The sequence below is a fragment of the Acinonyx jubatus genome, chromosome C2, assembly GCF_027475565.1.
Source record: "Acinonyx jubatus isolate Ajub_Pintada_27869175 chromosome C2, VMU_Ajub_asm_v1.0, whole genome shotgun sequence".
Lineage (NCBI taxonomy): Eukaryota > Metazoa > Chordata > Mammalia > Carnivora > Felidae > Acinonyx > Acinonyx jubatus.
Genome location: NC_069384.1, coordinates 17,696,013 through 17,710,587, shown reverse-complemented (window position 1 = coordinate 17,710,587; position 14,575 = coordinate 17,696,013). Strand labels below are relative to the sequence as shown.

The 14,575-nt window shown below is 38.8% G+C and overlaps 1 long non-coding RNA gene across 1 annotated transcript; it reads left to right on the top strand.

The window, feature by feature from the left end:
• Window positions 1-4,515: 4,515 nt before the first annotated feature.
• LOC128315129 (uncharacterized) lies at window positions 4,516-10,604 on the top strand. Its single transcript, XR_008297578.1, has 3 exons — window positions 4,516-6,226; window positions 7,802-7,873; window positions 9,105-10,604. It is a non-coding gene; the product is annotated as an uncharacterized LOC128315129 (long non-coding RNA).
• The last annotated feature ends 3,971 nt before the right edge of the window (window positions 10,605-14,575 follow it).

Genomic DNA, 14,575 nt, shown 5'->3' with positions numbered 1-14,575 from the left:
CACTCTGCTTCAGGGCATTATTTCCCATTCAAACATCCCTACTCCCTGGTTTGGTGTCTAGACTTTCTTCTTCTTCTCCTTCTTCTCTTTCTTCTTCTCCTACATTTCCCTCCTCTGTTCCAGTAGTTTTTAAATGTGCCCTCTTTTAATGATTTCAATTCACTTGTTCTTTCATTCTAGGCAGAAGAAAGGTAAGATACTTGAGAGAACATTTGAAGAAAAGTCATTTTACACTTGCAAGATATTGACTATGGAATCATGAAAACATGATGGCAAAGCCGTGAGTAAATTTTGATACCCCTTGCATAGAGGAGGGTTCTGGAAACAATATATGGTGATCAGAAGGTGGGGCCTCAAACTGGTTTTGAGATGAAAATTTCAGATACTTGAGATGGCCCAGGAATAAAAGAGGTACAAGATCTGTCAGGTTCAGTGTGATTCCCTTGAACTGGGGCAGGATGGGAAATGTGTCTTTTTTTTTTTTTTATAAAAAATCATGTAATGCATTTCCAACTTTTAACTCTCTTACATAAAACTTGGCTTTTAAAATATATTTGTGCAAGTTTGGCCTTTGGTTTCTTTCTGCCTCCAGTGGGGTTCTTGTTGGAAGTCTGTTTAATTCAAGGCATACATTTCTAATCTTGAATGGTTTACTTCAAATCCACTACAATTTTTGCAGATTTCATGTTGTATATACAAATAGAGCTGAAAAAACAGAGAGCTAGCAGCAAAAGAATGGCCAGGAACATGGCTTTTTTATTCACTGGGTCTCTCTCCAGATTTCTGTTCTTTTGCATAATGACTCCAATCTGTTGTGCACCTGTAGTTCTGGGAAATGATTCTTTTTTAATCGCTTCAACAGAGGCATGGATGTAGACGTTGCCAATTACTAAGCTTGAAAAACTCCATCCATGCTCAGGAGAACATTTAATCTACTTGCTTTTTTGTTTTTAAAGACCAGAACTCTGTTCAGGCCTTTGTGGTGTTACACAAACATGCACATATAACACAGAAGCATGCTTATAAACAAAACTGTGGATTGAAAAAATACTTTACTATAGAAACAAGACCAAAGGAATCAAATTTGTACACGGCACTAGTAAAAGCGACATGTGATTGTGGATCCTTGTCAGTAAGCTTTGCACCGCCACCCATAAAATGTTTGCTCCTTAATTTGAACATGCACCCAACGCTTACGTACCGAATTCACCCTTACCATATTATCTGGTTTTGTCTTTATAGAATATATATGCGCCTGTAGAAACATAAATCTTGGTATGTCCTAATTTATAGACCTTAACCAGTTTTTATTATTTGTAGAGATGACCCCCAAGAGTTAAAATATTTGACATAAAAATATTTTTTACAATTAACAGTTTGACCTTTTCAAAGCATTCACGTCTTCTATTAACAGAGAAAAAAAAAAGTTTCATGCATTTTAAAGTAAAAGAAATACACAAGTATTAATTTTATTTATACTTTACATGTTTGTATGTATTTAATTTTTTCATGTACTCCAGGCACAATAGTCTATTCATAATTTTCAAGAAGTTTATACCAAATTAAGTATTCCACAAGTAGCCATGAAATGAAGGAATCTGGTAAAATACATGAGCTGTTAGCATTGTTTTAGTGGAAATGTTGTCTACAGAAAAAATTAATGTACGTAGCTCATAAACATGTAATGCTATTCATATTTTCATACCACAGGATTTACCAAGTAGAAAAGGAAAGATGTTTAGCATTCGTGCTTTTGGGGGGAACATATGGCCTAAAGTAATATTGGACAAATGGATATTTTAGTTGATCATAAATGAGAAAATAGATAGAAAACATCTATTTTAAGCCGGTTATATACCCAGAAATACAACATTATTGAAAACAGAAAAATTACTGTAAATTGCATTTGGACTTAAAATAGCTATGACCTCAAAGCCATGCATTTGCAAGAACTGAAAAGAGTGTGCTGTGTCTAATCCACTCCCCTTGTTTGACAGATGTGGAACTTTGCCTCCGAGAGGTTAAGTGACTGGCCTTACATTGTAGCCAACTGAGGACCTAGAAATAACTCTGGCTCATAATTTTTCATCAAATGCCTTTTGGAATTGTAACTAACTAGTTGCTCTGGTAGGTAAGTATGCTGTCAGATCCGCGATTGCTGTTGTTTCCAATGATTAAATTTTAACCATTCTAACTAGGAATTTTCTGGCAATAAAAAATGTCCACCTTAAGAGATCCCCGGCCTTTAGTACTTCATTTTTGGTCCACGAGGTGGCGACGTTCTACAACAAATGATGTTTTCAGCTGTTTTGTTTTTTGTTTTTTGGTTTTTTTCTTAATAGTTCAAGGCTGGAATGTGTAGTTTTTGCATCTTTCCAATCCTATTTGATAATTTTTCATACAATTTTCTCTTACCTTTTGGCATCATGGAAAATATCTTTTAAATATTGTAACTTAAATGTATTTACATCCTTAATAATAAAATGCCTTTTTATTTTTAATCAATGGCTTTTAATGGCTTTTTAATCAATGTAGCTCTATTAGCTTAAACCAAAAACCAATGAGCCTTTAAAAAAAGAAAACTACTTCTGAGAAGATAATACCATAGGTCACTTTCATTCGTCACATTTGAGGACTTTTTTCAGTTCAAATGAAAAAAGCGTAGACATTGCAATTTACTAAAATAAAAATTCATTTATTCATTAAGCAAAAGTTAAGTGCCTAAGTCTGGTCAGTATACATTAATACTTGACTATCAATACTAAAGTTGAATACTTGCTAAAGTTAAATGCTAAAGTTAACTCATTTGCTTGGTTTAGAGATTTTCCTTGGCAACAAAAAAGAACGTCAAGTGCAAAAGTCTAAGAAAATAAGAAAATGTTCTACCACCAGGTGGTGATAAACGATAAAATTTAAAATCACTCAAGTGTGAGTACTTCAAGCAAATGTTTGACTACCCCAAATACAAGTGACTTCCAAATGTCACATAAATTTAGAATTGTATTATGAGGATCTTTTATGACTTGAAATAAATTAATATTAACATAATATTTCTAGTTGAATAAATTCTGGAATTAGAAGCAGACAATTTTAGTCAGCAGGAGGCACATGAGACCACAGAATAAGAAATTTTAAACTAAATATTTTTCCCCACTCAGCTCACAATTTATTGATTAGATGATTGAGATAGAAGCTTTTTGGAAAAGTGTCTATTCATGTCTTCTGCCCTTTTCTTCACTGGATTATTTGTTCTTTGGGTGTTGAGTTTGGTAAATTCTTTATAGATTTTTGGATACTCACCCTTTATCTGATATGTCATTTGCAAATATCTTTTCCTATTTCATCGGTTGCCTTTTAGTTTTGTTGATTATTTCCTTTGCAGGGCAAAAGTGTTTTATCTTGATGAGGTCCCCATAGTTCAATTTTGCTTTTAATTCTCTTGCCTTTTGGAAATGTGTTGAGTATGAAATTGCTGCGTCTGAGGTCAAAGAGGTTGTTGCCTGCTTTCTCCTCTAGGATTTTGATAGTATCCGATCTCACATTTAGGTATTTCCATCCATTTTGAGTTTATTTTTGTGTATGGTGTAAGAAAGTGGTTTAGTTTGATTCTTCTGCATGACGCTGTCCAGTTCTCCCAGCACCATTTGCTAAAGAGACTGTCTTTTTTCCATGGCATGCTCTTTTCTGCTTTGTCAAAGATTAGTTGGCCATACATTTGTGGGTCCAATTCTGGGTTAATTTTTCTATTCCATTGGCCCATGTGTCTGTTTTTGTGCCAATACCATACTGTCTTGATGATTATAGCTTTGTGGTAGAGGCTAACGTCTGGGATTGTGATGCCTCCCCCTTTGGTCTTCCTCTTCAACATTACTTTGGCTATTCGGGGTCTTTTGTGGTTCCATACAAATTTTAGGATTGATGGCCAACAGACACATGAAAAGATACTCAATGTCACTCATCCTCCGGGACATACAAACCAAAGCCACAGTGAGATATCACCTCACGGTTCACCTGACGGTGAACAAGTCAGGAGACTACAGATGCTGGTGAGGATGTGGAGAAAGGGGAACCCTCTTGCACTGTTGGTGGGAATGCAAACTGGTACAGCTGCTCCGGAAGACAGTGTGAAGCTTCCTCAAAAAATTAAAAATGGAACTACCCTTCGACCCAGCAATAGCACTGCTAGAAATTTACCCAAGGGATACAAGAGTGCTGATGCATAGGGGTGCATGTACCCCAATATTTATAGAAGCACTTTCAACAATAGCCAAATTATGGAAGGAGCCTAACTGTCCATCAACTGCTGAATGGATAAAGAAGATGTGGTTTATATATCCAATGGAATACTACTGGCAAGGAGAAAGAATGCAGTCTGGCCATCTGCAGTAATGTGGATGGAACTGAAAGGTATGCTAAGTGAAATAAGTCAAAGAAAGACAGATACCATATGTTTTCACTCATGTGCATCTTGAGAAACTTAACAGAAGACCATGGGGGGAGGGGAGGGGGAAAAAGAGTTACAAACAGAGAGGGAGGGAGGTGAACCACAAGAGACTCTTAAATACTCTTAAATACAGAACAAACTGTGGATGGGGGTGGGGGAGAGGGGAAAGTGGGTGATGGGCATTGAGGAGGGCACCTGTTGGGATGAATGCTGGGTGTTGTATGGAAACCAATTTAACAATAAATTATATTTAGAAAAGAGAGCGAGATGGAAAGTTTTTGTTATTGTTGTTGTTGTTGTGTTATTGTTGTTGTTGTTCCTGCCCCCCCCCCCCCCCCCAACTACAGCTATTGAAGCCAAGGCTAGAAATCAATTGTCCAGATATTTTGGAAGTGATTTTTGCCACGTGGTGGTTTCTAAGCTTTTTTTCCTACAAGAAGGATTTAAGACTTTACAATGCTCCTTTGTAATTTATTGATAACCAGTGACTGGATTGTGAAGTTCTATGGTTTATTGGCAATTCACTATGGCAGTTCGAATGAATAGCTCAAGGTTACTGCCACTTGAATATCTTCAAAGTCCTAGAATTGCTGTCTGCCTCCCATTTTCCTGGCCCTCATTCTGGGCCCTCAACTCTGGCCACTGCTGCACTAAACGCTTCTGGGGCTGGTGTAACCTCCCTGCATCCCATGTGCCACATGCTTTCTCACCTGGGGCCCATCCAACTTGCAGGATGACGGTCTCGCAATGAGTGCAGCTGGGAAGCTTAGCAGGGTTAACCCTCGACCAGAAAAGGAGCCAGTGGGAAATGGGTCCTCGTCCTGAGCGCACCATGAAAGCACGCACGCAAGTTGCGTCTTTCCGCAACGTCAGCTCTGCGCAGCCACAAAGCAAAGTTAACGTAATAGCACGACAAAGCAGTTTCCGGATTCTGAACCCAGTGACGCTTCACCACGTGTTTAACGAGTTATAGATCACACGGAGCAAAGCACACGTCGCGCACAAATGGGGTAGAACAGGGGTCAGGAAGTTAATGAACCAAATGTGAAGTCCATTTGTGGACGTCAGTCGAGTCGAGGCTCCGTCGTCCGGTCCTGGTCGGCTCTCGGCACTTACCTCTGGTTATGTGCGGGCAGTGGAGGATCTCTGTTCCGTTCAGAGATCAATCTGCAGAACCTTTGGTGGCAGCTGCCTTTTTGAAATGGTCGTACACGGAGGAGCCAGTGTCTGGAGAATCTGACAGTTTGCTGCAAAAATCCTCCCCTTTTAAAGGGATTTAATCCGTCTTGGGCCGTTACAGACCTCCCCGGCTCTGCTGGTTATCAGTTCTGTGTTACCCACCACCACTGGCCTCAGCGATATCGGGTCTTGGCTGCAACGCCCTTAGCTGCTTGAGTCACCGCTTGACGTAGGCCAGTGCTTGACACGAGTGACTCCATCTTATTCTCTGTAGTTTTCTTCTTTTCCTTGGGAGACAGTATAGAAGCCCATTCTCCATGTCTCTTCATAGGGGCCTGTTAGAACTAAGCTCCTGCTGTCCCCAACGCTCCCTTGCATCGGCTTTGGCCCTTCTCCATCTTATTCTTGTTTGTCTCCCTCCCCTGCTTCCTAAACTAGCTGACCGGCTCCTTGTACTTCCTACCTCCTCAAGGACTCCATGCACACAAATGTTTTTCTGAGGCTGCTTTCTGGGGCCCAAGTAAATCTCAAACAATGAGTATCAGAAGATGCGATAGATGGTCCGCTCACGGATCAGACGGTGATAAACAGCCTTTGATGGCGGTAAGCGGGGTGGCATAGCCTGGGGCGGTCAGGGCACTTAAACAGAATGCGGAAAAGAGTAATTAAAAAAGAGTGTGTGATCAGATGGCTTCTGGTAGTTGCTTCAGAGCGGGGTTGGTAAACTGCAGCCTGTGGGCTGACCACCTCTTTTGTAAATCAAGTTTTATTGGAACAAAGCCACTGTCATTTGTTCGCGTGTTGCTTATGACTGCTTTTGCAGGACAAGGTGGAATTGAACAAGTACAAAAGGGACCGCGTGGCCCGCGAGTCCCAAATAATCGTTACCTGCCCCCTTATGAAAAGTTTGTTAACCCATGCTTTAGAAGCCTTGAAAACAATTTTAAAGAGATTTTTTTTCCTAAGTCTTAATTGCATGTCGTGAAAGTTCTCTTTCTCTCCTGCAGCCAGAGGGCAGATGGTACTGAAAATCTGAAAATGCATCACCTCATAGTTGCCCTATGCCGAAGTCAGGGTCCTAATAGAAAAATGTGGGAGCCTGAGACATGATGTGGAGACATCTGGGGGGATTAGCCTGAGTTATCTTGAACTTCCACATTCTCCTGAGCCCTCCAGATTGTCAGAGGCAGATATCACCTCTCTGCGACAGCCGGCCCTTGCCAAGAGACCCTAAAGTTCTCAGCAGAGACAAGTGCTTCTCCAAAGGACCCTTCCCCACCTTAACGTCTGCCCCACCTCCTGCATTTCTATTCTCTTATTTCCTGGAGAAATTCTTTGAAGAAACATGGGCCACACGAATTATGGTTCCCAAATATTTTCTAAATTCTGAGAGTAGAAGCAATGTTAGTCAAAAGCCCTGCACTGCTAACCATCCAATTATATTTGGTTAAGACAAGAAGAAGACAATTTGGTTATTCTTATGACATTATAGAACAGTTTATCGTTCTGTTGTGAAAATTTTGCCATTGTGCACAAAAACTCCACAGAGAAAATGCACAATTGTATTATTTTAAGGTTAATAATATGGCCTGTTGGAGGACATGCAGTTAGCTAGCAAGAAATTCTGGGGATCTGGAAGTGATAACCAAACAGACTAGTCCCAAGTACTCTATGAGAATTGGTTGTGGTTGTCCACTATGGATTAATATCAGTGGAGATGGTTCCTGTCTGGCATCTGTCTGAGATTTCTAGGCTAAGCTAGCAGCAATGATTCCAGAAAACTTTGTTTGCCTATCTGATCTAGGGAGATTGAGCTAGGCAAACACCGAGGGCGTGTGTGTGTGTGTGTGTGTGTGTGTGTGTGTGTAGAGGGGTGACTCATCTATATCCAGTTCCCTGTTTTCTGAGCAGCGGCTGCCTGCTGTTCCCTGCTAGGCTGTGCCTTCTTTTTCATGCTGCTCCTCAATTTAAAACTCCAGTCTGCTCAAGCAAACTAGGCAGGAGAAAGGAGCCCGTTGTAAATGAAACTATATCTGAATTCATGTTTTCTCAGGTTTTACCATGACAATAATGTCTGCTATTTCTTTAGTGTTCGTTGTATGCCGTGCATACGTTACATATATAAGCTAATTAAGCCTCACATGTCATTTTATTGTTATTGCTATCTCTGTTTCCCAGATGATATAATGGAGGCACAGAGAAACTAAGAAATTTGGCCGAGTTCACACAGCTAATGGTTGATAGAGTCAGGTAATCTGTTCTTTTAACCTTTAATGCAACCAAGCACAGTAGGTATACAACTCTACTTAAAACTTGTTAAGGGTGGTGAGACTATGCAAGAAAGAGGACTGGGTTAAGAGTCAGGGCAACCGGGGTGCCGGGGTGGTTCAGTTGGTACGGTGCGCAACTTTGGCTCACGTCACGATCTTGCAGTTTGCGAACCCTGTGCTGACAGCTCGGAGCCCAGAGCCCACTTCGGATTCTGCGTCTCCCTCTCTCTCTGCCCCTCCCCCACTCGTGCTCTGTCACTGTCTCTCTCAAAAAAAAAATAAACATTAAAAAAATTTTAAAAATAAGAGAGCAACCAATTTCAGATGTGCAACCACTTTCCCAATGACCTGAATCACAGGCTCTTTGGAACTTAGTTTCTAAATCTGTAAAATGGGCAGGTTAGATAGACAGTGCTGGCTTAAATATTCTGTGACTTTTAAGGTAATTTTAGTACTTTGAATGACAATGGATGTCCGAAGTGCTGTATATTTGTTTTAATGGTATAGCTCTGTTGTATAATCAATTTATTATATGCTATGTCCTTGATGATGTAATTATTCCTCATTAAAATCTTGGCATGATTAGAATGTTGTTCAGATTAGAAAGTCAGACACACTTTTTTCTTGTTCTATGAAGCCCCCGTGGCTAATGGTATTATTATCACCAGTGTCAGGAACCAACTAAGTAAAACATCGAATAAGACTATTTTGTCTTACATAATTAAGCCGATGAAAGAACCGGAAAATCTGATGGCATAAAGGAATGTAATTTCCAAAGGCTTCAGTGCTACACTTTGTGGATTATACGACTTAATGAAAATATAATTAAAATATAATATTTTAATAATATATATGTATATATGCATTGCATAAATGTAAATATTATATATATATATATATGTATTTACATATCAGGAAGAAGAAATAGATTCCAAATTCCCATATTGTATCCCCGAGGTAGGAAATATAAAATAAAGACTTCAGGACTTTGTAACTCTTTAGTAAGTATATTGGACTCTGAGCATGTAAATATAGTGTGTTTTTCTGGAATTCACCAACATCCTCCTCCCCTCTAGTATGTATAACTACTAGGCACAGATGATGATCTGTGTATTTCACTTGTCTTACAACTTGGCCAAAAAGCCATTGCTCAATTTATAAGGGAAGGTTGCAGCTAAGAAGGGAGACATCTATGCTAACCTTTTCATTAGGATAAATCGACTTGTCTGCTTAGAAGAAGAATGTGACCCTCGCTCAGACTTGCTCAGCAACTGACGTTCATCCGAACTCCAGGCAACTGCACAAGCTATATATACTTCTCATTCGAAATCAGAGATTAAATGAAAGGAAGCAGGTGAAACCCAAGAGAACGTGGCAAGACAGTGGCAGAAGCACACCTGTTAAGCACAAGCGCCGGGTCGGGACACCTGATCAGCGACTGCCGGCAAGAGCACGTGCCCGGGGGAGCTGAGCACGACCACAGCCACAGAGAAGGCAGGAGCCAAGCATTTGTTCCCATCTTGGCAAAAACTAGGAGTTAAAAAGAAAGGGGATTAGTGACATTGCATGGAACAAGCCGAAAGTATAGAGCAAACGCACATCATCTTAGAGAATTTAGCCTTGTCCCCCACATGTCATTTCTGAATAGCTGGGATCTCTGGATATCGCTTTCGACAGCACCTGCAGACTGTCACCCATTCCTTGTCGTGAGCCCACGTGCAAGGAGGGAAAGCAATTCTTACCTGAGGTTTGAGAATAGACCTGGTGACTTTAGGGGCAGTATAAAACTCATATCATAAAAGCAAAAGACAGAAAAAAATGAGGTTCTTCCCCAGCAGCAGTGTGTCAAATCAGAGACATCTCTGATTACTTGATTGGCACATCAGAAATGAGGGCACAATGTGAAAACCTCCCTTACGTTGATAATGTGAGTCTTCAGCCATTTCTTTCCCAAGATTTTGGATTTTATGTTGCTTTTTCTTTTCCTCTTCTCATTTTACATTTGATTCTGTTTCTTTTTTAATTTTTTAATGTTTATTTATTTTTTGAGAGAGAGAGACAGAGAAGTGATGGAGGGGAGGAGAGAGAGAGAGAGAGAGAGAGAGAGACAGAATCCGAAGAAAGCTCCAGTCTCTGAGCTGTCAGCACAGAACCCGACGTGGGGCTTAAACTCACGAACCGTGAGGTCATGACCTGAGCCGAAATTAAGAGTAGGGATGCTTAACCAACCGAGCCACCCAGTTGCCCCTCAAATGACTTTTTTAAACAATTGTATCAAGGTTTTCTTCTGGGGCTTTGTCAGTCTTCCCTCCCACCCCTCATCCCTTTCTCTTTTTTGTTTCTCCTTTTTAAATTTTTAATGTTTATTACATATCTACTTGTGTCAGTTGCTATACTGGGCATTGATGATATTTACCCTGCCCCCTGAAATTTCACAGTCTTTTACAGGATGATTTAAAAAATTGCTGTTGAGGGGCGCCTGGGTGGCGCAGTCGGTTAAGCGTCCAACTACAGCCAGGTCACGATCTCGCGGTCCGTGAGTTCGAGCCCCGCGTCAGGCTCTGGGCTGATGGCTCGGAGCCTGGAGCCTGTTTCCGATTCTGTGTCTCCCTCTCTCTCTGCCCCTACCCCGTTCATGCTCTGTCTCTCGCTGTCCCAAAAATAAATAAAAACGTTGAAAAAAAAATAAAAAATAAAAAAAAATAAAAAATTGCTGTTGAGAGTCTTACCCAATATATTTAAACAGTTGTTCTCCAGTGTAGTTAGGGGCTACGCAGGGGATACAGATAAGGTGGAGGGCATGGCATAAAAATGGAAGTGTTAACCTCGTGCAGGGGCAAGTGGAAAGGGACAGCAATGAAAGTTTCACACAAAAAAAGAGTTATTCAATCTGATTTTTTCTTTTCAGTTTTTTGAGACTTCATAAAAATACCTTGTATGTGAATACTACTGTCATTTATGTTCCTTTTCTAAGAAGGTAAGAATACAGGGAAATTTTCAGGGTGCCCTGGGTGGCTCTGTGGATAAAGCTTCTGACTTCAGCCTAGGTCATGATCTCGCAATTCATGAGTTCGAGTCCCACGCCTGGAGCCGACTTCGGAGTTTGTGTGTGTGTGTCTCTCTCTACCCCTGCCTGCTCCCACTTTGTCTCTCTCAAAAATAAATAAACATTAAAAAAAAAAAGATCACTTTCCACCTTTAAAGAATATGGGAAAATTCTCTAATTTTTTGTCACTGGGCTTAGCACATTGTATGCTGTATGGCTTAGTTTCTATATCTTACTAATTAATCATTCTGTATAGAAACAACATAGAATTGGTATGATAGCTCATAGGTATTCACAGATGAAAGGGATTACTTACTGAGAAATTCAGTTTGTGTCCATTTAGCAGTATCAGCAAATGAGAAAGAAAATTGTGCTAAATCTAATTTTGAGTTTAATGAATGGTTTGTACTGTTTAACTCTTTCTGCATTTCTGCAAAAACCTTCCTTTAGTATCATTTAGGAATTTTATCAATGTTTCTGTGGTTTTTTTTGAAGAAAAATTATGGATGCCTATAAAACTAAAATACTAAAATATTATTCATTATTTAGTATAAAGAATGACTGGGGCATTGTAAAAGAAAAAAAATACTTAAGCCTTAAGTCTTCAAGTTAATATTAAAAAATTAATGTTTTAAATATTCTAGTATTTTCTCCTTTATATATGATTTATTTGTTCTTTTTTTTTTTAAAGCATTTATTTATTTTTAAGAGAGATAGAGAGCTCGAACAGGAGAGGGGCAGAGAGAGGGAGACAGAGGATCTGAAGCAGGCTCTGGGCTGACAGCAGAGAGCTCGATGCAGGGCTCAAACTCATGAACTTCGAGATCATGACCTAGGCTGAAGTTGGATGCTTAAGTTTTATATGTTCTTTTAAAAAGGATTGAGTATAAGTAATAGGAATAGGTTTTTGGCCTCCTTACGTGGAAGTTTCATTACTTTTCTAATGACAGTGGTACAAAATAGTGAAGCTATGAGGGGAATCTTATATTCTTAAGAAAAATAGATTCCTTGGGGCGCCTGGGTGGCTCAGTCCATCAAGCATCCGATTCTTGATTTCTACTCAGGTCCTGATCTCAACGGTTCCTGAGTTTGAGGCCCACGTCAGGCTCCAGGCTGACAGTGCAGAGCCTGCTTGGAATTCTTTCTCTCCTTCTCTCTCTGTCCCTCCCCCATGCTCTTTCTCTCAAAATAAGTAAACTTAAAAAGAAAAAAGAAAAAAGAAAAATAGATTTATTTGCATTCGGTTTTCAGGTTAAAGGGGAAATGCTTACATTAAGAACCAAAATAATTTAATTTTTATCCTATAACAATTTCTGGTAAGATATTATGCACACACACACACACACACACACACATATAGATACATGCACACACACACACACATAAATATATATGTATTAGAGAAATCAATATATGCCTTCAATTATGTTTTTACAAATACTGCAATTTTGAGCACATTGTCTGAACTGGCACTTTCAACAATATACTATGTTTTTAAACATGCATCTTTCGAAGAATTAAAAGCACCATTTAAATGAAACATATAAAACATGACTCCTTTTTTCTCATTCACTCTCTGGTAGGTACTGAAGTAAACATTAATGTACAGGCCCAACATGGTTCCCAGGCAATCGCAAAGAATTCAGAAAATGACCGTAGTCAAATCTAAGTTTTTCAGGTCAGTGAAGGAGTCAAAGACATAAACAACTCAAAATATTGGGTAATCCAAGATAAATATATGTAAAATATTTTTTAATTACTTCAATGAAATTGACTTGGATATAAGTGATAACAATAATGATGGTGATGGTGGTAAAGGTAATGGTAACTCACATTTATTGACAACGATTTGATTGCCAGGTACTGCTCTAAACACTTTGCTCGTAAGATAGCCCTATGAAGTATACCCTGTTACCATCGGAAGCTTAGAGAGATCAAGTGACCTGCTCAAGGCCAGAGCTAAGAGAGCATTTATGTAGTCATTGGTGTTGCCCATCAACGCATGTTAATACTGTACTTCCCTACCCACCCAGTTAGATGTGTCTGTGTGACTTCCTTTAATATACTGTGAGCAAAGTGTCTCGCTTTGGCCAGTGATATGAGAGCAGAGTGTAACTTCCAGTTGGAAACTCTCAGAGTCACCGAGTGATTTGCCATGCTCTCTTTCTTTCTCCTCTGTAATGACAGTGGCTGTATTAAATAACTGGCTGCTCCATCAACTTGGGTTCTAGAGAAGTGATAACAATGATGAGGCAGCCAATGATAACAGACATCTAGTATAAGTAAGAGTTAACTTCTGGTTTTCAGCCTCTGAGATTTGGAGATACACAGCCAAATAATTTGAACAGATAAAATGGTAGAACTAAGGTGACCTTAAGTTGGTGACAATAACAAGTCAAATTATTACTCTGAGAAGCTATATTACAATTATTAGCCCTCTGTCCTTGATGGTCTTTTTCTATATAAGGTACCAGGCCAAGCTGATTCATTAGTGTGTATCTTAAAAGCTGGGAAAAATACTTAAAATAAGAGTTATTTTTATTCTGAGTGGTTCACTATAGATATTTATTAAGACAACTAAACATATCAATAAATAAAAATAAAAATCGTAGAATTTTTATCGACGCTAAAAATAAATTTCAAAATATTTTAAGCATCTATTTTTGAATTGCAATCAATTTAATCCTCTTTTCCTCTAGAAACAAAATAAAACTCTCTTAAGGAGATGAAGAATAACAAAGTCTGTATCAAATTCATTTGAAAAGGTCTAGAGTTATTCCCATAAAAATAAGGACAAAGATACCTATTATTAACATTATCATTCAACATTGTTGTGGAAATGTTAGTAAATGCCTTAAGAAGAAAATGTTAGAAAGAAGAATGTAGAAGATAGGAGAAAAATCTGTTTTATTTATTTATTTATTATTTTTTTTAGTTTGAGTATGGCAGACATACAATGTTACATTAGTTTCAGGTGAACAACATAGTGCTGAATGAGAGAAAATACTTGCAAATGACATATCTGATCAGAGAATAATATCCAAAATATATTTGATTTTATGTTTTTTTTCAAAATATATTTTAAAACTCATAAGAGTCAACACCAAAAAAGCGAACAGTCTTATTAAAACATGGGCAGAGCACCCGAATAGACATTTTTCCAAAGAAGATATCTAGATGGCCAACAGACACAAGCAAAGATGCCCCACATCATTAATCATCAAGAAATGCCAATCAAAACTGCAATGAGATATCACCTTACACCTGTCAGAATGGCTAAAATAAAACAGACAAGAAGTAACAAATGTTGATGAGGATGTGGAGAAAAAGGAACACTTGTGCACTGTTGGTGGGAATGCAAATTGGGGCAGCCACTGTGGAAAACAGTATGGAGGTTCCTGAAAAAATTAAAGAAAGAACTACCATAAGACGCATATTTTATTTAAATGTTCAGGGAAAAAAAACTTCATATAAACTGCAGTCTGGGTTTTCCACATATGTAGTATGCCTGGATCATTTATTCTGGAAAATTAATCTTAAATTCCTCCAGGTTCTTGGTAAGAATGTCCTGGGGCATTTAACAGAAGTGGCATCTGATAAACAGGCATACACATAACACAGAGTCTCTAACAGTTG